General features: G+C 36.1%; 1 long non-coding RNA gene across 2 annotated transcripts; it reads right to left on the reverse strand.

The window, feature by feature from the left end:
- Positions 1-913: 913 nt before the first annotated feature.
- LOC149545129 (uncharacterized) lies at positions 914-21,378 on the reverse strand. 2 transcript variants are annotated; one of them, XR_016354227.1, is made up of 12 exons: positions 21,222-21,378; positions 20,620-20,705; positions 20,455-20,540; positions 20,290-20,375; positions 20,126-20,211; positions 3,370-4,416; positions 2,564-3,254; positions 2,139-2,412; positions 1,959-2,055; positions 1,630-1,764; positions 1,427-1,493; positions 914-1,180 (listed from the first exon to the last, which is right to left on the reverse strand). It is a non-coding gene; the product is annotated as an uncharacterized LOC149545129 (long non-coding RNA). The 2 variants fall into 2 exon arrangements; XR_016354226.1 differs by having other exon boundaries at positions 1,427-1,508.
- Between the last annotated feature and the right edge of the window lie 2,673 nt (positions 21,379-24,051).

Consider the following 24,051-nt stretch of genomic DNA (forward strand, 5'->3'; position numbering starts at 1 on the left):
TTGCCCTTGTACCTTCATTATCTCCCACATAGCTCCTGGTGTATCCTGTAGGTTCATTTTTCCTTGGGTGCCCCTGCACCATACATGGATTCAAATGAAGGATCAGTAAAATATGGACAAGAAATTGACAAGTATTAACAGTGGTACCCCCTTTACTGCATAGTAATATCAAAAGTGAGGTTCACTACTAAGTATTTTGGTTAAGTGGTGGTGGTGATGGTGTAGGGGCCAACAAGGTTCAAACAGCCACTAGGCCATCATCATTGTAGGCTTGTGCCAATTTGCTCTCGGGGTTGAGCCTTAACTTTGTTAATTGTGGATGAGTTCCCCCATTTGTGGCCTCACCAATCCATAGCTCCAAGGCAAAAGCATTTTTCTTGGGGCCGAAGTGTGTGTTGTGTTGTGTTCGCATCACTAATATGATCAAATCCTAATTCCCTTTGCTTAAAATAACCTCTTCCAAACAGCAGCATATTCAGATAACACAGTCCCAAGACAGTGTTGATCAAGGGTTTCCCTAGTCAATTATGATAAACGTATCATTGGTGATAACACATTCCCAAGACAGTGTTGAGATCCAAGGATGCAATAAAAAAGCTACAAGTTTAGAACTTCATGACAATTCAAAGCATGAAGCCTTAGATGCATAGGACAACAGTCTAAACATAGAACAAAATAGAGAAATATTTAGTATCTTATTGAGCTTCACTTTGTTTCAAGAATAGTTTAATATTCTCTACTAAACAAGGCCAACCACGTGAAGGTGGAAGCTCATTTGGCCCCACCCCCTCCCCCTAACATCACTCTACATTCCCCATTAACATCTAACATTCATTCATTCTTTCAACCATTAATAAAATGTAACATTCAATCAATATCAAATGATAACATTCATTAACACATTAGATTCGTAAACATTCAATATTTATCAATATTTTGCATTAACACATAATTCATGAACATTCATTAGCACATAATTAAATTCATTGAGACATAAAATTCAATCATTATCAATTAAGGTATGTAGATGACAATCATTTCTTTTTTTGCTTTCTATTTCTTTTTTCTATGTAAGCTCTAAGAAGAGCATTAGTGTCATCATCAATTCCCCGCTCATCAGTTGTTCTTTTCTCTGTTATTGATGATCTCAAATTCCTATGTTGTTACAAAGGGGGGTCCTCTGCAATAACAAATAAAAGAGTTAAATTAAAAATAATTTATTAAAATTGTTATAAGTATTTAATTATTTTAAATAACATAATTGTGGCGCTCTTTATCTGATCTGACGACATCATTTTGTTTGGACTCAACGTCAACATGCTCATGAATATCGACCCCTCAATCCTCTAAAGCTACTATACAAAATGTTACATTAATCCAAACACCAATTGCAATTACATATAAAAAATTAATAAGAAATGTATACCTCCACCATTGGGATGCACATCATGCGAACCTTCAACATTCACAGATTGTGTAGAAGGATTGTCAGGCTGCATTCCAACATCCTACACATTGTTATCATTGCTTGCTTAAAACAGATATACTCACTTTATATTGGAACTTAACATCAAATAGTCTAATTGGTAAAGTATTCAATTTGAAATAAATTTCATTTAGCTTATTTACCTATGGCTCAGATGCATCATTATTAGAACCTTCCATACTGATTTCAGCTCGTAGTTGTTTAGCCACGGCTCTATAGCCTTGTTGGAAACCAATTCTCTTATCCTCTTCTGTGAGGCATCTCTTGAACTCTGAGCCCTACATTTTTGCGTGGTATGGTGAATTTTACTTGCATTGTTTCATCAACCAATGGAGGGTAGTTAAAATATCAAAAGAAAATACAAAAGTTGCAAAAGTTGAGGATCAGGAGCATAGACAAGCTAGTCTATCCTAGCATTTCCCATCACAATATATATAAAATTTGATACAATTTTTCATTTACTAATACTTACAACTCGTGCTTGAAGTTTCAAAAAACCACCAGAGTCAAGCTTGTGTGTCCCATGCTTTTCTAGTCTTGCCTTTGTTGCCTTTGATGTGTCAGGCAATCTATGAAAAGTTTGAAATATGTTAGATAGTATAAATATAGAGGTTAATTAGTACATAATTACATTCTCAATATTATCACATACCTTGGTGTACTCTTTATTGGTGTAATTGCATTTTTCTTGTTAGTTTTATACTTTCCATCCAAAATCAGAGCCTGCCACTCAGCCTCAAGAACATAGGGCGGACGCTCGTACCTAGGGTTATCCTGTAAAGTTTTTCCTGTACTGGTCCCTAATATACTTGAAACATAAACTAGCTTTTCCAAGGAGCTTTTTTCTCTTGAATGCACGAGGTCCAAAGAGTTGGGTCATGCTCTCTATAAGATCATCCTTCAACTTTTTGTCTTGGTTATTCCACCTTTTAAGTAAAAAAAAACATGTTAGACTCATAAATGAAGTGAAGCTACCTTTAATATAGTTCAAGAAATGGATGAAAAGGAAAACTATTCTAGCAATGATATGAAATCAAAATAGTGGTTTGGGGTTTTAGTTAGGATATGATGTTCCACCAGGTATGCACGGTGGGCCCAAATATTCGCAAACACTCATCACCAAGTTTTTTTCCAAAAAACATCATTCCCTACAAAATAATCATGGGATCATTAGTCGATGAAGAGTGATCAAAAACTAAATTACTATTATATCACTATAGAATAATAACTTTAATTACGCATGGACTAGCATGGACAAGATTTTTAGAGAATTAAAAAAAAGGATTGTTCGAGCATGTATTGTCAATGATTATGATAATTCCTATATATATTCAGTGGAAAACACAAGTGGGGAATGTAACATGCGATCTACTTGAACCACCTACAGCACCCTCATCATGGGAATGGGGCTCAAAATCACTCAAAAAACTCTGTAAAGACAACACATCCATATTTTAATTAGTGCCATAAAAGAGCATAACATAAAAACCATTATTGAACTCTTGTTATAATTCAAAATTTCATTAATACTTACTTTTAAGGTTTCAGATGTGTGCAACAATTCAATTGCCCTATCTTTTATTTCCTGAGTAGTAGGCTTAATGGTTGCCAAACGTATAATTTCTTTGCCAATTTTCTTTAGAAACTTTTTAATTGAACTGATCGGGTCATTGGTCTCTGCTAAATCAATATAAAAAGGGTCCTCCTCAGGGGCAGGCTATGCCTGAGGGACTGCAGGTTCCTTTCCCTCACTCTGACCACTGGCCCTCTGTGACAACAATAGTATTAGTATTATCAAAATTACACCCAAAAAATGAAGAAAACAACATTAAAAAAATAACATTTTGCTTGTATCTAGTTTGCACAATTACAATGAGTTTTACCTGCTCATGTGTAGATGAGCCAGGAACATCGCCAGCATCCCCTCCGGGCGGTTGCTCCATATTGTGCCCTTGTGTCAAAGATCAAATATAAAAATGTTAGCCAAAAATTTATTGACTAAATGGTATGTTGGATTCATTGATTAGAAGTTGGTTTAATAGTATGTACCACCCCCATGATAGTAGCCTTGTTTGTATCTATGTGGTTCAAATTGTAATCAATAAGAAGCTCTTCCCCTACACGTATTGATTTTTTCGCATAGATGAATACACGATTTCCCTCGCGCACCTCAAATATGCAATTGGATTTCTTTATAGTTGACCCGAGTCATGTACTATTTATAAAACTCGCAATATTCCCTATTGCTTTTGGCCTTCCATCAATATATATAGCCACACTTTTACTTTGATTATTGTCTTGTTGTTGTATATAATTTTTTGAGAGGGCATACCTACGCATACTTTTTTTATATTGAACAATATGCATCCAACTTTTGTAATCGTAACATGGTCCAACATACTCCATCAATTCAGAAACTTTGTTGTAAGACACCTTTATACCGTCCATAGAAAATAGGCCCAAACCATGTAATGATGATGGTGCTATTTGATATATCCTCTCGTTAACACAAAAATCAGTGTTTCTTAGAGAAAGTTCCTTGGGTACCCAATGTTTCTGTAGATGTTGGTACCTCAAGGGCACCTTGATGTCACCTTCCATCTCATCTTCATAAGAACACGACCCCCTTGAGCAAGGAAAAATTTCATGCGTTTATTGAATTTTCTTCTAGTCCTTTGACCTCTAGTTAATCTCCCTGTTCTAGATAAACTGCATGTCTCACTTTCCTCTTCTATTCCTATATTTCCCTCACTCGAGGAAGACACTTCTGACAAATACCTATTCGCTGGTACCTGCAAATGCGAGAGATCTTAGAAGACATCAATCTTACTATTGATAACTGTATTAAATAGACTATCTATAAGGAGTATTGACTTATACCTGTCGATCCATGAGACTATGCGAGATGCTCCTGAAAGGGGTTCAATTTCCTGCAAATGTAATTTAATTATCGTGAGCATAATCACATCATAATCATAATCACATCCATCATAAGCATCACATAAAAATTAAAAACAATAAAAGGTACACAATATAACACTTAAATCAGGCTCACATTATAAGCCTACTAGGGAAGTAGGTGTAGTGAAGGGCTAAGCACTTATATTATGTTTTCCCTATGAATTTTATTCTAGGTACAACTCCCTTTTATAGATATTTAATGAATTCCCTTTTCTAAACTAAACACTTACAAATACTTTTGACCTGAAAGAAAATAAGGCTTAATACATTCACGCATCAATATGTGTTTTAAATAGTTTTATTTAATTAATTTAGATTAATAGTTCATTTAGATTATCAGTATTCTATTTCTAGTTGAAACTTGTAGCTTTAAAATAGATAATGAATAAACTATGTAACCATATAAGACAAATATATTTCTATCAAGAAATGAATAGTAAATAGATTAAGGATTGATGGCATACCTCTAAATTTCATCATCATCATCCTCGTCGTCATCATCGTCATCATCATCATCCTCCTCGTCATCATCATCATCATCCTCACCATCATCATCGTCATTGTCATCGTCATCGTCGTCGTCATCATCAACATCAACATCATCTTCATCATCATCATCAGTAGCAACATCTACATCATCTTCTACTTCTTCGGTATCTTCTTCCATCGCATTATACTTTATTAGCCTTCCTCTCGGTTCATGTCTAAAAACAAATGACCAACCCAGTTTATGTGGAACCTCTGAGTAAAATACCTGCTCACATTGGCTTGGAAGAACATAGGGCTCATCCCCAACTAGCTCAAACAACCTTGTATTAACCATTGTAAATCCATTATCATGTTCAATAACAGTTCTATTAGGATCATTTGGATTAAGTCGTAGCCTGTACCATTTGACAACGAAGAGTACTAATTTGAAGGAACTAAAGTCACACTCAAGTATATCATCCAAAATGCCATAGTATCAATTTTCAGACTCTCGAGGATGTAAGTCGTTTCTAGATGAAATATTAGTCACTTGAAAGACTAATTATAAACCAATCATTTCATTATTTTCTAACATAACATAACAAACAGTACACGTAGTTTATGAATATATTGTAAATACAGAAGAACATAACTTACCTTGATGAAAGTATGCCAATCATGTGTTTTGAGCCCTGGCCCAAATTCACTTTTTTTTTATATGAGATTGTTTATGTTCGCAACAAATCCTGTGGGAAATCAAATTTTTCGTATGACTTCTTCTATGGCATCACTTTGCTGCTCCATTAATAACCAAGGAAGGGCGCTTATATTAATCTGATCTCTATTGCTATTTGAGTGAATGAAATTCTTCAATGCATGATTGGATTAATGAATGTCATTACAAATTTTGACAATTTTTTCTTTGTCACACCTTCCATCCAATATTTTCCACAATGTCTCTGTTATATTCTTTCCAATGTGGATAGAATCAAACAAATGCACAATTTGTAAGTGCTTGTAGTAGGGCAACTTGCTAAATTGTCTGGGATAGCTTTTTAGTCCCTTTGGAAGGTTGTTAGTACTACCTTGACGACCTTCACGATCATCAATTACACAATTATTAAATAAAAATCACAATAAAAATATATAAATTACAAACATAAACTATTAGGTGGAATGACATTACCTCGACAATTAATTCTATTATATTCCAAGTTTCATAGGCGAGGTGTCATTCTTTGTGGCTTTGATGTAGTCTCTTCTTTTCCATTGAAAATATGTTTTTTCGTACTTCGATACTTATGGTTCCTATGGAGTAAGGGTCTACAGTCATCAAACACTTGCTTTCCTAAACTTTTTGAACGATGAGATTTCATCTTTGGACCACCAACTGGACATGCAAATTTTCCCTTTGTTTGAAGACCTACAAGATAATGATATAATTGGATTATTAAATATGTTGATTTTTATAATTAGAATTATCATGCGCAACTTGAATTCACTATAACATACCACAAAAATGTGTTAGCCCTGGGGCATCATGTATTGTCCATGCAAGTATTGCATGGAATTGAAATTGTCTTTGTCCTATTAGTCTAGACACATCATACATAGTGACACCATTCCATAACTCCACCAACTCATCGATAAGAGGCTCAATATATACATTCATATCTTTAACTTGATATTTACCTACTTGAATGAACAATAACATTACATAATTATTGTGACCGTTTTACTGCAAGATTTATAACTACATGTAAATTAATAACTATCAAATGATAAGATACCTGGAACAATCATTGCCAACATAATGTGCTCCCTCTTTATTGACATCCACGGAGGAATGTTATTGTTAATAACAAAAACAGGCCACACCGAGTAAACAGATCTCATCTCTCCAAATGGATTGACACCGTCTACTGCCAATGAAAACCTGAGATTACGAGGTTTTTCTTTGAAGTGTTGCCACTGTTTCTCTATGTGCATAAATGCCAAACCATCTGTAGGGATTCGAATAATGTCATCTCGAATTCTATTGCGTGCATGATAATCCATAGATTGAGCCAAGCTACTACACCTGAATAATTGTCGCATCTGTGGAATAATGGGGATGTAACGAAGAACCTTTTGAGGCACCTTTTTTGTTAGTCGATCTGTTCGATATCTACTCATATGACATACAGGGCATTGTGTTGCAAATTCAAGTTCTTTATAATATATAATATGATCATTGGGACAAGCATGTATTGTTTGATACTCCATTCCAATATCTTTCATAACAGCAGATAATTCTCGATATGAGCAAAGTAGAATATTTAATGATGGTAACAGAAACTCGCTTATCAATCTACAGAAAAAAATATAAGTTGTTAATATAAACAATATTAGTGGTACATTATTCACCCTTTGTTAACTATAAAGACATATATGACATACCTTAACATAGGTGACATTGTTATGTTGGATAAACTATTCATAACCTTCAAGTTCAACAACAACAATAAAGCAGAGAGAAGAGTTGTTTGGGAGTCTTTGTATAGGGGCTTGTATGCCTCCTCAAGTAGAGGTACATCGAGGCTGTCATCATCATCATGATCAGATATGCTTGGACTAAATGTGTCATCGATCAATGTATTTATACCATCATCTTTAATTGTTTTTTATGGCGCATGATCATCATCTTCCATGGGATCATTATCTTCACCTTGGATATTTGCACCTCCATGTTCCTCCACTTCAAAAACCATATGTAGTGCCTCTCACATTTGACTTTTGTAAGTCGTCCTGATGGATGCAACCTTGCTGATCTTTTGTTGTGATGGATCATGATTGTGACCCTGAGTGGTCTACACCGTCGAGGTGTTTGGATTTATGTTTCTATTTTAGTTGCTTTGATTATGCTTTGTCTGAACTTTGAGATTATGGTGATTTTTAGTTCACTGAGGTTTGTGCCAGTGGTTACCAGGATCGATGTGGTATCATGAGGTTGTTCCGTGATTACCCTGAGATGTGTGCAGAGATTGCACTATGTTCTATTACCATGCTACATTGGACTAGGTTCCTATAGCAGTGGTTAGTCATGTTTATGATTGTGTTTGCTTTTGCGTTTTAAGTGCCTTTTTAATGTTGTTTAAACAATAATTATTAAATGCTTAAGTAATTAAATGGATTGTTCTTTTGGATTCTTTCGTTCTGTACTGCAGACATTTACCTTGTTATATTTCTTATTAGAGAGATATTTGTTACTCATGTGATGTTTTACATTTGAGACGACCCAAGGGTCAGATGTTATACCTTGATTTCAGTATCATAGATTTTAGACTATTATGCTATTCAGTTGATCTTATTGCATGACGATGCCAGTTTGAGATGACAGTGTGTTTTATGATGATATCTGGTTATCTGGTTATCTAGTTTTTGGACATACCTCTGATTATGTTATGTGATGGATTTAATGCTATGGTTATTTACTTCATTCCTGCGTTGTTATGCTTTATGCGAACGTGAGTGATGTAAATAGATTATTTTAATATAATTAAATAAATTATTAAATTAGGTGATTTAATGCATTTATTGCTTCAGCTATGTTATTATATGCAATTGCACTTGATCGTGTTGTTTAGTGTGCAGGATTTATATCCCTGGCAATGGCACATGGAGTTAGTGATTCAGCCTTTCATATTTTACCAATGTCATCCTTGTATGGTCGACATATCCTTTATTAATGTTTAAATTAAACCTTTCAGTGATTATTAAATCTGAACTCTTTTGCATTATGTGATTAGACCAGTAAGCGTGTCTGTGCATTTAAAAGTTTGCATTGTCGCAAAAGTCATTAAGGAATTTTTTTGTGTTTTTGGGTTTTTGGGCTTTTTGTTGATTTCTTTTAATTTCTGATAGCTTTTCCATAGATGAATTCTTATTTATAGGAATAGCCTATTTTCGTTTGGGTCGATTCGGGGTTTGACTAGATTGGTTGGTTAAATGCCCTAATTGATTATTCACCCAAAAAGTGAATAAGTATCCAAAAAGGAATTTAATTCCTAACTTCTCACTTTTTGAATTAGAAAGTTGGAGAGTAAAACCCAAAATCCTCTTCATGAGGATTTATTGTTTTATTCGTTGTGGGAGCTACGGGCGTGGGATCGTCGCAAGGTTGGGCTCGTTGGATCTAGCTAGGGGAAACCTTGAATTGCTGCAATTTTCAACTACTTCTGCGAGATATTTATTTTATGGTTCAGATTCCCGTTTTGCCCTTTTGGCTGTGAGGTAGGGCTTTCCTGTTTTATTGTTTCTGATCCGTTTCTGCTTCTATTTTTGGTAGCCGTTTGTTTGGAGGCTAAGAACTAGTGTTCCCCTCCATTTCTGTATGTTAGTTCTACCCGGTTGGGCGGGTACGAACATTTTCTTATTTTTCGGGATGAGGGTTTGAGATTTTGCACTGTTATGTTGGCCATTTTTGCATACAATGTCCAATTCCATTTATTTTTAGATTTTTGGAGTTTTCATGCCCAAAGGTCAAATGGGTTTTAATTTTGAAGTTTTTCTAAAATTTGATGTTTTTATCTCATTTTGTGTGTCGCCCAATTTTCTCAAGTTTTCTTGGCACAATGTGGATCGTGGACTTGGATGATCTGTTTGGATATCAGTCAGACCACTTCTGCACTTTTATGATTGCATTGGGATATGTGTTGCATATGTATTGTCGACGTTATGTTCGATTGAGTGATTTTATTCTTGTTGTTATTGTTTCTTTTAGACCTTTGCTTTGTTTATTGGACGCTAAGATTCGTGTAGAATCCATACTCTCGGATTGAGGCCGATTGAGTAAGTTCATGACTTTTGGTCTTGTTACATCATTGGGATTCGTGTAGAATCCATACTCTCGGATTGAGGTCGGTTGAGTGATTTTATGATGTATGGTTTTATTGGCTTTGGGATTCATGTAGAATTCGTCCTCTTGAGTTGCTTTTGGTTGGGTGTTTTGTTTTGCATTGTGTTCTCATTCTTGTCCTTGTGTTATGATTTTCGTGATGGTGGTGCGCCACACACGAGTACGTGCACGTACATTTGTTGGGTGACTTACGAGGCTCGATCTTCCATGGATTTGCCAGAATTTATGATCATTGGGGTTGGGATGGGAGTATGCATTCCCACGAGCACTTGTCGTAGGATGAGCATGGGTAGGGTAGGGTAGCATATGGAGGGGGCTTCTATCTCGCAGCCCGACGATCTGGCAGAGGAAGCTTTATATAAGTGATAATTAAATAAAATGTGTGAATGATAATAAAACTTAAGATAATAAAAAAGTTTGGGGTGCTAGAGTCTTTCCGTTGAGGGATGTTGAATTTGCACAAGTCCTAGCTTGGGCTTTTTGATGCCAAGCGACTCTCCATGATGTTAGTCCCTACATAGTAGCCTATTGAGTATCTGTCTAGGACCTTTACTCCTTGCATTGTTTTAGGTTCTTGGTTCAGCCATCATACTGTCTGGCGTGAGTGTTAGCCATGGATGTTGTTTTGTGTGTTTGTGGTTGGATCATTATCTCCATCAGCATGGCGGGTGTGGATCTATGAGTTCCACGTGGTTGGGAGGCATAGCTACCTTCACCACTGCTAGGGACCAATGTACAAAGGCAGTCTTTTGTCCTAGTGTGACTGTTGCTAGATGTTTTCACTTGGTACTTCGAGTTTCGGAGTATGCTTTCTTGTGATTTATGTTTTCATTGGAATGCTTGGATATCATGTTTAGATGATGTTAGTTTATTTGACACATTTCCATATTATGATGTATAGCATATGATTAGATGATGTTATTTGATTTAGTAGTATATCTGTTGCTTGCTATTGTTTAGCATGTGATAGATGATGTTATCTACTGTAGGATTATCTTATGCATTTTCACTAGCATGTTAGATTTCCTTATGCTGATATAGTGCATGTTTTAGTAGTGACGTCCCTATTACGATAGTACTGACGATTTGGTCAGTAGCTTGGGATGTTACACACGGGGGATGGCTAGGACCCACGATGATCTTATGATGCTATTGACGGTTGGGAGGAACCGCGTATTTAGTTTTTTTGTTCAGTTCTTTGTGATGTTGCTTTTGTTCTCTTCGATGTTAATTCAGTATGCTCTTTGCTGCTATCATTCAAATGGATAGATGTTCTTCATTCTGTGTTGTTCTTTCACTCGAGTGTTCATGCCTCAAGATGTGGATCAAGTACTCCCTAATATGGAGGTTCTTTGGTCTGTTTTTCCCCTTTTTTAGTTCTAGTAGTGTCTTTGTTTTCTATGAACGACATTTGTTCAGCAATGTGCGACATTTAAAAAGTATCGCGTGCCCATACAAACTGTATCATATGACACTGTAAAGTATTGCACTCCTTGAGAAATGTCGACATATCGCACGCCTTTTAGAGAAGTGTCACATGACACTTTCCAGTATCGCACGCCTCTTAGAGAAGTTTCGTACGACATAGTTAAAGTGTCGCACGCCTTAATGAAAAGTATCGCCCAGTCCTTGAAAGTGTCACACTCCTTCTTGAGAAATGTCACGTGATACTTTTCTATGCTGCATTAAAGTATCACACGATTTTTTGTGAAAAACCTGCGCGGGCCGACAATGGGCACTTTTCTTCATGATCCAAACTTTTTGAGAGTTGTTTTGGATACCGTTTTGGGCGTTCTTCAACCCTATGTTGTTGCATTTTGAATTTTGTCAATTTCTCTTGAATCCTATTTTCCTGTTTCTGTTTTAGTCTCTTGGGGTTTAAAATATATCATTTAAGTATAAGTTGACGTTATACTTAAGATATATTTTAATATATGTGACGAATATTTTGAGATAGGTTTCAGACCTCTCGGAGATAAGTTAAAGATTCTAAGAAATTTCAAGGCTTCAGAAATCCAGACTTAGCCAATTTTCAAGATTTCAGGCTTAGCCAAATTTTGGGATCCTGCATATTACCCCAGCTTGGTGTTTTGTTAATGAGTGGTCATTTCTTGAGCCCTCATCTTTTTATGGTGGTTGTTGGATTTTTGTTTGTGTGTGTCAGTTTGGTAGTGGCGTTTGGAGATTCGTTGGTTGTTGGGATTGTGGTGAAGTCTTCCATTGCGATCTTTGTGATCCTTGTATGATGTTGTCATGTGCATTCATACTTGTAAAAAAAAAAAATCTTGTCTTGATTTGAATCCTTGTTTCCAAGGATCTCCAGGCGGGGCATTACATCTGGTATCAGAGCCCATGTTCAAACATTGGAATCTCTGTGTTTATGTTGCCCATGTAGTTGTTGTTGCGTTGGTTGAGTGCAAGTGTCTTGGTGAGAACTCATGATCTTTGTTGCTTTGGTGTCTACTTGGGATGGATTTGCTTGTCCAATAGATGTGACTAGAGCAGTTTATGGAGAAGGAAGTGAGTCTTCCTGGTTTGGTAAGAAGAATCGATGTGCCTTGTTTGGTTGGTTGCTTGTGTGACCCTTTTTGGATGGAACCATTGATTGGTGTCCATGTGTTGGCTTTGAGTGCCTCTTTTTGTTTCTCCTTGTGGAGTAGGTGCATTGTTTCCCTGTTTTCTCCTAATTGTAAGTAAATGGATGAATCTTATTTGTGACTCTGTGTTATGTCATTATAATAATAAAATGGTTCTTTTCATTGTAAATGAGTGGTTATTGTGAATCATTGCTAAGTAGTAGTTTTGCATTATATACTTGGGTTAATGACTTAAGTCCCCAATCTGATTGTTTCTTAAGCTTATGTAGAACTGTATTAATTTGATGGATATCTAAATGTTGCATTGTATGGAAATTATTGCTATCTGCATATGCATGAGGTTACTGATGGTATACTATTTGATGTGTGGGAGTGTGTTCTCTAACATTGCTAGGATGATGTATTCCTTAGCATTGTGTGGTAACTTATCCCTCTTGTGTGACTATATTCAGTCATCACCTGTAATGTGATTTGTTTGATGCCTTATTTTATTTGGTTGGAGGTACTTTCCTCATGTTGTTGGGCTAGCATTGGTTTTCTGTATTTTTCTCTCTTGGGATAGTCATCCAATCTTATCTATCACTCTCTTTGTGGCAGTTGTCACACTTGGATTATTGTTGAAATGAGCTCTTTTGGTACTTACTGTTGAAATCGACAATTTCTCCCATTTGGGCCTTTTATTTTGGTTCATGATGACTATTTTGAATGTGTTTTAACTGTTGCCCTATTGTGTGTTGTGACTCTATCATGTTCATCTCGAACCTCTGGTAGTACGTACAAGGGATAATATCATGGAGAACATGCTAGTGTGTCTTTGATAGATTTAAAGTTGTTAATGTAATTGGATGGTTTAAAAGATGAGTAAACGTAGTGTATTCTTTAAAGAAATTGAAAGATATGTACTTGTTTTATGGAAAGTGACTCTTGGACCCTTGCTTGAAAATCTTTCAGTTCATTATGCATTAGTGCTTATGTTATGTTTAATTAATGAAATTATGTAAGATTAGTAGTGATGGGTTTCGGTGTGTGATTTACCTTTCATTCCATGTCTTATGTTGTTTGGGCTTGTGTGTTCTTGAGTGGTTTTGGTCGTTTCGTCTGTTGCTTGTCTTGGTGACCAAGGCTGTTGATTTTGTCTTTGTTGTTTTGTCTTGAGTGGTGACTTAGATCTTGGGTCTTAGGACTCTCGAAGCTCCATCTTGTTGTAGTTTTTGTCGTTGTCTTTCTGGGGCTTTTCAGATGGAGCCAATCCGAGTCTAGATGTGAAGCTATGGCTTCTGGAGTTGTCAATCATTGTTTCGAGTACCTTTTTGAGTGGAGGCCAATTCAATCATGACATATCATATTTATGGCCATTGGAGAAGTTTAACTCTTCATGTTATTCATAATGGAAGAGTTATCTTGTCTTCATAATCTACTAGGTTCTTGTTGGAGTTCGTGCTTGGGTTTTTGTGTTTCCTATTGCACTGAACCACCCTTGTGAGTTGTAGTGTGGTTTTTGAGCATTCCTTGTTTGAGGATGATGTTGCCTTGTCATTTGGGAGTGACTCAGTTCTTTGGTGAGTCTAGATAGATGTTGTCTTTGGCGCATCTCCATATTCTTTCTCTCTGGTGAGAGTAGGCTAGTGTGGTTATGCCACTAACTCAGTTAGTGTTTTCTAGTGAGTATTTGGATGGTTGGTGGAATTGTGAGTTCCCTAACACATCTTGGGCTGATTTTGTGCAGAGGTTGAGAGTGACTCCCTCTCAGTCCTATACTCTGTAGTATCCTTCTCCCTAAGCTTATATCTTCATGTGGATTGTCTCAGTCAAGTTTATCTTTAACTGTTGACTTGAGGCTAGAGATTGAGTTTAGCGGTAGTTTGGGTGTAGTTTTCCTAGCATGGTGCTGGAGGGACATGGTATCGATGGACACATGTTACCATCTCATGAGTTGGTATGCAGACATTACATGATTGTGTCCACTGATGAAAGTCTTTGAACCTTTTGCAAAGGTGATATCTTGTCTGGTTGGGTTGTGTTACCCTAGTTCCCAATGATAGTTGAGCTTTTGTACCTTGGAGAGGTGTTGTGCTCCTACACTTGGTGGTGAGTAGTCTTTTGGAGTGTGTCCTTTTGTTGGTAAACTTTCATCCTCTTTATTCTAAGGGTGAGTTTACGTGGATTCCAGAATGATCATGTGTGACATGATAGTATTCTTGGGAAGTTTGGGATGGTTATTCCCCATGATTCCAACTTTTGTTGGAAGTGCTTAGTGTTTTAACCTTGATTTGTGGTCATGTGGTTGGTACATGTCGTAGTTGGGCACCTGTTGACAAGGTAGAGTGACTTGTTCCTTACCTTGTATTGTTGATTTTATGGCTAGATGGTTTTTCCTAGTGCATAAAAGGTTCCTTGTTGGAGGACTTTGTGTCTGTGTGACACCCATTCTCTTGTGGTTAACCTATTTGAGGGTTAACGTGATGGTTTGAGAGTGTTGGAGTGATTTGGTTTGACTTGTGGAGAGTTGATGAGTCATTCCTTTTGCTAAGTTTTGGATTTTGGTTCTTGTGTGTTTTGGTTTCTATTTTTGGTTTGCAGGCTTCCAGGAGTAAGCCTAGTCTTTGGGGGGGATGATGTAGTGCCTCTCCCATTTGACTTTTGTAAGTCGTCCTGATGGATGCGACCTTGCTAATATTTTGTTGTGATGGATCATGATTGTGACCTTGAGTGCTCTACATCATCGAGGTGTTTGGATTTATGTTTATGTTTCAGTTGCTTTGATTATGCTTTGTTTGATCTTTGAGATTATGGTGATTTTTGGTTCACTAAGGTTTGTGCCAGTGGTTACCAGGATCGATGTGGTATCATGAGGTTGTTCCATGATTACCTGAGATGTGTGCAAAGATTGTACTATGTTCTATTACCATGCTACATTGGACTAGGTTCCTGTAGCAGTGGTTAGTCATGTTTATGACTGTGTTTGCTTTTGCATTTTAAGTGCCTTTTTAATGTTGTTTAAACAATCATTATTAAATGCTTAAGTAATTAAATGGATTGTTCTATTGGATTCTTTGGTTTTGTGTTGCAGACATTTACCTTGTTATATTTCTGATTAGAGAGATATTTGTTACTCATGTGATATTTTACATTTGAGACGACCCGAGGGTCAGATGTTATACCTTGATTTCAATATCATAGATTTTAGATTATTATGTTGTTCAGTTGATCTTATTGCATGACGATGCCATTTTGAGATGACAGTGTGTTTATGATGATATCTGGTTATTTGGTTATCTGGTTTTTGGACATACCTCTGATTACGTTATGTGATGGATTTAATGCTATGGTTATTTACTTCATTCCTACATTGTTATACTTTATGCGAACGTGAGTGATGTAAATAGATTATTTTAATATAATTAAATAAATGATTAAATTAGGTGATTTAAAGCATTTATTGCTTCGGCTATGTTATTATATGCAATTGCACTTGATCGTGTTGTTTAGTGTGTAGGATTTATATCTTTGGCAACGGCACATGGAGTTAGTGATTTAGCCTTTCATATTTTACCAATGTTGTCCTTGTATGGTCGACATAATTTAAATTAAACCTTTCGATGATTATTAAATTCGAACTCTTTTGCATTATGTGATTAGACCAGTAAGCGTGTTTGTGAATTTAGAGGTTCGCATTGTCGCAAAAGTCATTAAAGAAATTTTTGGGTTTTTGGGTTTTCGAGCTTTTTAATTGATTTATTTTAATTTTTGGCAGCTTTGCCATAGATGAATTTCTATTTATAAAAATAGCCTATTTTCGTTTGGGTCGATTCGGGGTTTAACTAGATTGGCTAGTTAAATGCCCTAATCGATTATTCATCCAAAAAGTGAATAAATATCCAAAAAGGAATTTAATTCCTGACTTCTTACTTTTTGAATTAGAAAGTTGGAGAGTAAAAGTCAAAATCCTCTTCATGAGGATTTATTGTTTTGTTTGTTGTGGGAGCTAAGGGCGTGGGATCGTCGCGAGGTTGGGCTCATTGGATCCAGCTTGGGGAAACCTTGGATTGCTGCGATTTTTAGATACTTCTGCGAGATATTTATTTTATGGTTCAGATTCCTGTTTTGCCCTTTTGGCTATGAGGTAGGGCTTTCCTATTTTATTATTTTTGATCCGTTTATGCTTCTGTTTTTGGTAGCTGTTTGTTTGGAGGCTAAGAACTAGTGTTCCCCTCCATTTCTATATGTTAGTTCTACCCAGTTGGGCGGGTACAAACATTTCCTTATTTTTCGGGATGAGGGTTTGGGATTTTGCACCGTTATGCTGGTCGTTTTTGCATACGGTGTCCGATTCCATTTATTTTTGAATTTTTGGGGTTTTCGTGCCCAAAGGTCAAATGGGTTTTAATTTTGAAGTTTTTCTAAAATTTGGAATTTTTACCTTGTTTTGCGTGCCACCCTATTTTCTCGAGTTTTCTTGGCACAATGTGGATCATGGACTTGGATGATCCATTTGGATATCATTCAGACCACTTTTGCACTTTTATGATTGCATTGGGATGCGTGTTGCATCCGTACTCCCGACGTGTTCGGTTGAGTAATTTTATTCTTGTTCTTATTGTTTCTTTTAGACCTTTTCTTTGTTTCTTGGACGCTAAGATTCGTGTAGAATCCATACTCTCGAATTGAGGCCGATTGAGTAAGTTCATGACTTTTGGTCTTGTTACATCATTGGGATTCGTGTAGAATCCATACTCTCGGATTGAGGCCGGTTGAGTGATTTGATGATGTATGGTTTTATTGGCTTTGGGATTCATGTAGAATCCGTCCTCTTGAGTTGCTTTCGATTGGGTTTTTTTTTTGCATTGTGTTCTCATTTTTGTCCTTGTGTTATGATCTTCATGATGGTGGTGCGCCACACACGAGTATGTACGCGTACATTTGTTGGGTGACTTGCGAGGCTCGATCTTTCGTGGCTTTTTCGAAAGTTATGATCATTGGGGTTGGGATGGGAGTATGCATGCCCACGAGCACTTGTCATAGGATGAGCATGGGTAGGGTAGGGTAGTATATGGAGGCAGCTTTTATCTCGTAGCCCGATGATCATGGCGTCATGGGTTGGCAAAGGAAGCTTTATATAAGTGATAATTAAATAAAATGTGTGAATGATAATAAAACTTAAGATAATAAAAAAGTTTGGGGTGCTAGAGCCTTTCCGTTGAGGGATGTTGAATCTGCACAAGTCCTAGCTTGGGCTTTTTGATGCCGAGCGACTCTCCATGATGTTAGTCCCTACATAGTAGCTTATTGAGTGTTTGACTAGGACCTTTACTCCTTGCATTGTTTTAGGTTCTTGGTTCAACCATCATACTGTCTGGCATGAGTGTTAGCCATGGATGTTGTTTTGTGTGTTTGTGGTTGGATCATTATCTCCATCAGCACGGCGGTGTGGACCTACGAGTTCTCCATGGTTGGGAGGCGTAGCTACCTTCACCACTACTGGGGACCAGTGTACAAAGGAGGTCTTTTGTCCTAGTGCGACCGTTGTTGGATGTCTTCACTTGGTACTTCGAGTTCCAGAGTATGCTTTCTTGTGATTTATGCTTTCATTGGAATGCTTGGATATCATGTTTAGATGATGTTAGTTTATTTGATGCATTTCCATATTATGATGTATAGCATATGATTAAATGATGTTATTTGATTTAGTAGTATATCTATTGCTTACTATTGTTTAGCATGTGATAGGCGATGTTATCTACTTTAGGATTATCTTATGCATTTTCACTAGCATGTTAGATTTCCTTATGCTGATATTGTGCATGTTTTAGTAGTGACGTCCCTATTATGACAGTAACGATTTGGTCGGTGGCTTGGAATGTTACACGCGGGGGATGGCTAGGACCCACGATGGTCTTATGATGCTATTGACGGTTGGGAGGAACCACGTACTTAGTTTGTTTGTTCAGTTCTTTGCGATGTTGTTTTTGTTCTCTTCGATGTTATTTCAGTATGCTCTTTGTTGCTATAGTTCAGATGGATAGATGTTCTTTGTTCTGTGTTGTTCTTTCACTCGAGTGTTCATGCCTCGAGATGTGGATCGGGTACTCCCTGGTGTGGAGGTTCTTTGGTTTGTTTTCCCCTTTTTGAGTTCTGGTAGTGTCTTTGTTTTCTATGGGCAACATTTGTTCAGCAATGTGTGGCATTTAAAAAGTATCATGCACCCATACAAATTGTATCATACGACACTGTAAAGTATTGCACTCCTTCTTGAGAAATGTCGTGCGACATATCGCATGCCTTTTAGAGAAGTGTCGCGTTACACTTTCCAATATCGCACGTCTCTTAGAGAAGTGTCGTATGACACTATTAAAGTGTCGCACGCCTTAATGAAAAGTATCGCCCAGTCCCTGAAAGTGTCGCACTCCTTCTTGAGAAATGTCACGCGACACTTTTCTATGCTGCATTAAAGTATCGCACGGTTTTTGTGAAAAACTTGCGTGGGTCGACAGCAAGCACTTTTCTTCATGATCCAAACTTTCTGAGAGTTTTTTTGGATACCCTTTTGGGCGTTCTTTGACCCTATGGTGTTGCATTTTGAATTCTATCGATATCTCTTAAATCCTGCTTTTTGTGTTTCTATTTTAATCTCTTGGGGTTTAAAATATATCGTTTAAGTATAAGTTGATGTTATACTTAAGATATATTTTAATATATGCGACGAATCTTTTGAAATAGGTTTTAGACCTCTCGGATATAAGTTAAAGATTCTAAGAAATTTCAGGGCTTCAGAAATCCAGACTTCGCCAATTTTCAGGATTTCAGGCTTAGCCAAATTTCAGGATCCTGCATATTACCCCAACTTGGTGTTTTGTTGATGAGTGGTCATTTCTTGAGCCCTCATCTTGTTGTGGTGGTTGTTGGTATTTTGTTTGTGTGTGTCAGTTTGGTAGTCGCATTTGGAGATTCGTTGGTTGTTGGGATTGTGGTGAAGTCTTCCATTGCGATCTTTGTGATCCTTGTATGATGTTGTCATGTGCACTCATACTTATAAAAAAAAAATATCTTGGCTTGATTTGAATCCTTGTTTCCAAGGATCTTCGGGCGGGGCATTACACCATATTCTTTGAATTGTTGTAGTTCATATCATGTACTTCCCTGGGGAGATCAACCTAGATAAAATTGACTAACATAAATAAACCATGATCATCAACTCATCATCAAGTGATTTCATATGTATATAAATTGTTAAAATGATATAATGAATGACTTACCAGTGGATGATAGTCATGCCCCCCTTCAATGTGACTATTCTCCCTACAATGTCTCTTAACTATTTTGATTAGCAGTCTTCTACGGTTTAAGCCCTTACAAATTATGCAAGGACAATAACATTTTCCATTACCTTTTCTTTTCAAGTTAGACCACAATCTAGCGATTGTCTCCCTGTCTTGTTCTTCACTTATATTATCTGACATGATCGTTTTTCGCAATATTTTAAAAATACTCTGTTTGACTTTATTCCTAAGACATTTAACCCAATCACCTTTTGTAACATTCAATCAATTGCTCTAGGCAAATTTGTGGATAAGATTATTTGTAAAACTTTGACCAACTGCCTGAAGGTCTTATTTCAAGAGACCTTACAACATTAAGCCACTAAAAGCAATTTCAAAACATATAAGCTAAAACTCTAGTTAAAATATACATTAGATTAAAAATATACAATTTTCATACCCGAGCGCGTAGCTATAACTCGTGCAATGGCCTTCTTGCTTAGCTATAGAAGCTCTCCAGCAATCAAATTCTACAAACTACAAGGCCTAACAGAAATTTCAAAACATATAAGCTACAAGTCTAGTTAAAATATACATTAGATTAAAAAATATACAATTTCATACCCGAACGCGCGGCTATAACTCGTGCAACGGCCTTCTTGCTTAGTTGTAGAACCTCTCCAGCAATCAAATTATACGAGCTACAAGGCCTAACAGCAATTTCAAAACATATAAGCTACAAGTCTAGTTAAAATATACATTAGATTAAAAAATATACAATTTTCATACCCGAGTGTGTGGCTATAACTCGTGCAACGGCCTTCTTGCTTAGTTGTAGAAGCTCTCCAACAATCAAATTATACAAGCTACAAGGCCTAACAGCAATTTCAAAACATATAAGCTACAATTCTAGTTAAAATATACATTAGATTAAAAAATATATAATTTTCATACCTGAGCGCGCGGCTATAACTCGTGCAACGGCCTTCTTGCTTAGTTGTAGAAGCTCTCTAGCAATCAAATTATACAAGCTACAAGGACTAACAACAATTTCAAAACATATAAGCTACAAGGCAAGACATATTACATTACATGGCAAAAGGAACAAAATTTACAAGCTTTAGCAAGACATATTAAACGACATCATAGTGCTAGAGAGATCACAATTATATGAGTCAAACATAGTCATGAAAAAGCACATAAATTAGTTATTATATGCAATTAAAAGATATAAAGTTAGATAGGGACATCCATAGGGCATATTGAAGAAATGAAATGGTCATATAGATTTCATATGGGATTTTGAAGATGATAGTGTTCTAAGGCAAGGGATCCATTCATATAACCATAATGACATTAAATGTTTAAGCATGGACAATCATCGAATACCAAAATAGAGCAGCAATAAATCATTAGCAATAGTATTTGCTTGAAAGTTTCTAAAGCCTTTTCAAAAAATTCATTTTGTTCTTTTAACTCTTAAATCATTTGCTTTCGTTTTTGTGATGATACAATAGCAAGCAATGTTATTCAAAATTAGATTCAACAAACCTTACCAGTGTAAATAGCCATCTCATCTAAACTGGACTCCAGACACTAGGGGGCATTCACATACTCTTCCCCTAAAGGTATCCTGAAGAACAAAAGCCACTATTCTTGAGTTTGTGAATTGCACCTTGAGATGAATGAAGCTTAAAACAAATGAAAATTGTTTTCATACATTTAAATCAAGATGTAATATTTATTCATAAGTATATACCTTGCAAGCACTTATAATTGTTGTTATATGTGTTGCAGGAAAAGAAGAAGTTTCAAGATAAGTTTACATTGTTGTTATATGTGTTGCAGGAAAAGAAAAACTTTACATTGCTTTAACTTGCCATTGATGAGTATCATCTAAGACTTTTAGCAAAATTTTCCCCAGAAAATTTTATCAATTTTGCCTCTCCATAATTATACTTATTAAATAAAATAAACCACACAATTATCGTTTAGTACAAGAGAGTTATGTTCATATGTTAAGAGACAATTCATTTTCTGTTATGAAAATTTGGGGATGCCAAATGCTCTCAAATCTGTTATATTCACTTTTGTTCTAATTTTATTACAGTTAATTTCAATGTAAATTAAGGTTATGCTTTTTCTGAAGAATGATATTGAATGGTCTGTCATAGGTATGTGCTTCATCACTTGGTGAGATTTTTGCTAAGGCTCAATTAGATGAGAGAGCCATGATTGAAGAGCCCTCAAATTCTATAGCCGCTGATATGCCAACCATTCGTCCAAGTGCTACTGAGGAACATGGTGAAGTAGAGAAACCAGAGTCTTTAGAAAAACCAAAGGAAACAAATGAACCACTTGAGGAAGATGGATGCCAATTAGGTGAGGTTGATTCTAGTGAAAAAAGACTTGAAATTTTTGAAACTCCCGTGCAACAAGATATAACTGAAGAGGTTGAGATGCACCTAGTGGAAAAACAGGAATCTCCAACCATAGTTCAATCATCAATTGAGATCCTATCTCGGAGTGATGATATTGTGAAGCAGCAAGAAGAAGGGTTGCTAATTGTGGAGCTAGTTGCTGGAGCTGATGTTAATGCTTCTGCTTCTAAAGAACCGGAGTCTCAAGGGGTACATTCTGGTGTTGATGTTCAGAATGAAAAAAATGTGACAGATAACAGTGATATTAAATGGAACAGTGATATTCAATGTAACAATGATATCAACAGTGCTTTAAGATAGTACGCATCTCTTAGACAGTGAGATATCAATAAAAGACAGTGATGCTCAATAGATGTCACTGCTATGACAAGCAAGGTCTTTTATATTACAGAGATCTTGAAGATGATAAGAGCAGTTAGGAGCAGCATTATGAAGAGTTGTGACAAAAGGAAAGAAACTAAGAAATGAAGACAATATCAAGGGCACTGATGAAAACATCGAAAGAATGTGATAGCTGTTAGAGAAGGTACAAAGCAGATGAAATACATTTTTACACAAATGTTTCCAGTATAGGAGTTCTTATAACAGTTTTCCATTTTTATTAACTTTCATTATATAAATGAAGATCTATCTAGGTTGCATTGCTTGCAAAGCAAATCTTTATGATTCTGGTAAACTTACTATTGGTAGTTGGGTAAGAATGGCACCTTACATCAAATGTAGGATGATTAGGTTGATCTAGACATCCATGGAAAATATTGTGACTCAAAGGGATTTTACATGAATATTAGGTCCTTAATGATATTTACCACTATAGAATTTTGAAAAAAAGTGATGGTCATGAAACCTCAGTCAAAAGGATGTTCAACACAGCATAAGGTCTCGTGAATATTATAGCAATAAGAAAGAGATAATGGAAGGCATGTGTCTTAGAGACAAAGATATAAGTTTAGCATTACATAAAATAAGACAAGAACATTGTTGTTGAAAAGACGAATATTGAAATCTAAAAGCAAAGCCCAAAGAACGAGAATTCTAGTGCAAAATAGTGATCAACAAATTAAAGGACAGCAGCAGTCAAGAATCATGCAATTAAGATAGTAAAAAGAAAATTAATGGACAAGAGCCAAGTCATTAAATGGCGCTCATTCAAAGACAAACACAAGTGCTACAAAAGACTAAAAATAGTGAGAAGGAATTGGAGATATCTTGAGTAGAGATCAATCAGAAGTCATCAAAATCAGTCACTGTTATCTAGGAACAATGTTAAAGGACAGTGATAAAGAAATACGACATTAAAGGACAGTGATGAAGAAATGTTGACACACTTTTATATGTATGTTCAATGAGCACAGATCAAGAACAATGGTAAATGTTGAAAATAACAAATCAGATATGTCATTAAATGGAATCCATAACAGTGATGACGAGACAGTGAGATGGACTGTTATAGAAACTCAGAGATGATAGGACATGACAAGATGTACATTTACCATTGTCTAGAGGAGCATCATCATCAGAGGTTACAAAAGAACTATCAACAATGATATGAGTAGATTTAATGACATTAAAACAGCATGATCGCAATTAATTTCAGTGAAGAAGAAGATCAAAACTATGATAAATATTAGAGAGCATGACTCATATGATGAGGGGCAGAAAGAGAGATAATTTCACCTTTTTGTTAAAGGTATTTAGAGTGTTTGCAAGGTGATTCACTATCCTTGGATACATTCACATCGTTTATTTGAAGGATATTCACCATATAATGATCATCAATTTACTGTCTTGTCTAAGGGGTCCAAGCACTAATGTCAAAGACCATTTTCTGTTAATAATGGTACAACACTTTTGGCGAAGATACAATATCTGCGATTGTATGAAACAATGCTCTTGGTTACACAAAGTAGACCTAGAAACGCAGTAAGAATATTATGATGGCCAT

The sequence above is a fragment of the Cupressus sempervirens genome, chromosome 7, assembly GCF_028749045.1.
Source record: "Cupressus sempervirens isolate cs-2001-9-10 chromosome 7, ASM2874904v1, whole genome shotgun sequence".
Lineage (NCBI taxonomy): Eukaryota > Viridiplantae > Streptophyta > Pinopsida > Cupressales > Cupressaceae > Cupressus > Cupressus sempervirens.